Raw genomic sequence first — 2,290 nt, forward strand, 5'->3', positions numbered from 1 at the left:
TGGACCACATTTTAAAGCTACCAAGAACGCAAAATGTCCAGGCTTACTACCCGTCAAAATAACATCTTGAGTAAATTCGGTGAAATGGACCAGCTTTCAAATACTTTCTCTTCTACGTTTTTCAGGAAAAGAAATTACGAAATCATTTTAAAATACGAGACTTCCACTGTGCTTCTACTGAACCATGCTGGTCGGGGCGTGCCTCACTCTCGCTATTGCTTTGGGGCTCTCTCAGGGCCCCGAAGCAGCGACCCGATAAATAACCACGAGAGCTGGCACAGGCCTCCCCAAACCACTTTCCCAAACGAAAAACTGGCGTCGGGTACGAGGAGGCACTACGTGCAAAGTATCGGGTCGCCGGTGTCACCCAGGCGGCTACCTTGTTGAGCCGGTCGTCGTCCGCCTCGATGCCCACGCTGTCTAGAATCTTCTTGATGTCCTTGGCGCTGGGGGAGGCATTGCCCCCGAGGGCTGCCAGCAGGTACGAGGCAACGTAACGCATCCTGAGGCCGGAAAAGAGGACCATGGCGTTATCCAGAGGCCTCTCGCCCCCACCCTGGCCCGAGCGTGGCCGCGCCTGGCCCGGCCCTGGGGTCCCCATCGAGGCCCGGCCCGGGCCCTGCCCTGCGCCCCGCCTGCCCGCTAGGGCCCCTGCCCGGCCCGCAGCCTAGCCCAACCGCCCCACTCACTCAGCAGCTGCGGAGAGGCCTCGCGCGTGCGACCTCAGCGGCGTCAGGAAGGAAAAGGAAAGCGCCGGCGCGAGGGGCGGGGTTAATCCGCTACCCAGAAGCCTCCGGGAGTCGCGCGCCGTGCGCCGTGAGGGCGCCTCCGAGTGACGTCAGGAGGTGCTCGGTCAATAAGGACGCGGGAGAAGCCATCATCCTATCCAGTCACACAGCCGTCACAGCAAAGACGAAGGCCAGTCTTGGGTCGCCTTCTTGTATAGTGTGGGGCCAGCGTCCCCGGAATTCATGCAGCGGCGGGGCAAAGCGTGGCAGGTGCCGGAAGTGAAGTGCTCCCTACAGGGCTCCCTGTATGCCACGCGGGGCCTACAGCTCCCAACATGCAGCGCGGCCGCCACGCACGGGATGCGTCCCTTTGGGGAAGCGGCCGACGCAGCCGGCGAACTACTAGTCCCATAGTGCACGGCTTCCGGAAGCGCGATGCACCGACGCCTGCGCGGGCTGCACGTGGGCTCCGCGAAGGTCCCGCAGCTTCGGCCGTTGCGCTTCCGGCTCTCGAGCGGGTCCTAGCTGCAGGGACCTAGGTCCGGTGCGGTCGGTGGCGCCAGTTCCCAGCGGGACCCGGTGAACTGAGCGAGCCGCTTGTCGCGCTCACGCCGCGGAACCGAACTGCCTGGGCCTAGTGGCTCCTCCCCTGCGGTGCCCTGGACGTGTGGGCTCGAAACTGACCGCACGGTGCACGCGGACATCAGCACATATCACTCATTCGCTCTTCCGTGTCAGGGACCCTGCTGCAGGCCTACATCCTGAGAAGGAATAGACCCGGCCCTGCTTCCGCCCAACTTAGGTTCTAGCGCAGCTACACGAAGCAGTGCCAGGCTGACAGACCCTGAAAGAATGAGGCAGTGACATTGAGCTGAAAGATGAGCCCGGCATGCGAAGCTCTGGGGCAAGCACCAAGCAGAGGGGTCAGGTGCTAAGGCCCCAGGTGGCGGAAGATCGGTCCCGAGGCGTCAGCAAGCCCACAGGGGACTCGTGCAACAAAGTGGGCCATCGAGTGTAGTACAGGGAGCAATGGTGTGTTAACGCCGACCACACAGTCACTGTCCTGACATTACTCCCATATTATGGTTTTCCTTCTCGAGGTCACACAGCTGGGGTAGAGTGGGGAAACCATCCTGGTAAGGATGGAACTTCATTACTTCAATAGGGAAGTAGCATAATGTGACTTTTTTTAAAGTGGAAACATACACAAAGTTTACCATTTTGATCATACAGTTCAGGGACATTAGGTGCATTCACCTTGTGCAACCATCACCACCATCTGTATTCAGAACTCTTTTGTCTTCCCAAACCAAACTCCATACCCATTAAATAATAACTCACCTCCACCTCCCCCAGCTCCTGGGGCCCATTATTGTACTTTCTGTCACTACGACTTTAACTTCTCTAGAGACTTCATATAAGCAAAATCAGACAGTATTTGTCCTTTTGTGTCTGGTTTATTTCACTCAGCATAATGTCCTCCAGGTTCATACGTGTTGTAGGCATGGGTCAGAATTTCATTCGTTTTTAAGGCTGAGCAATATTCCTGATTGGTTTATAAG

General features: G+C 57.6%; 1 long non-coding RNA gene across 1 annotated transcript; it reads right to left on the reverse strand.

The window, feature by feature from the left end:
* Positions 1–384: 384 nt before the first annotated feature.
* Positions 385–850, reverse strand: LOC105311034. Its single transcript, XR_897605.2, has 2 exons — positions 690–850; positions 385–503 (listed from the first exon to the last, which is right to left on the reverse strand). It is a non-coding gene; the product is annotated as an uncharacterized LOC105311034 (long non-coding RNA).
* Positions 851–2,290: the final 1,440 nt, after the last annotated feature.

The sequence above is a fragment of the Pteropus vampyrus genome, unplaced genomic scaffold, assembly GCF_000151845.1.
Source record: "Pteropus vampyrus isolate Shadow unplaced genomic scaffold, Pvam_2.0 Scaffold22359, whole genome shotgun sequence".
Classification (NCBI taxonomy): domain Eukaryota; kingdom Metazoa; phylum Chordata; class Mammalia; order Chiroptera; family Pteropodidae; genus Pteropus; species Pteropus vampyrus.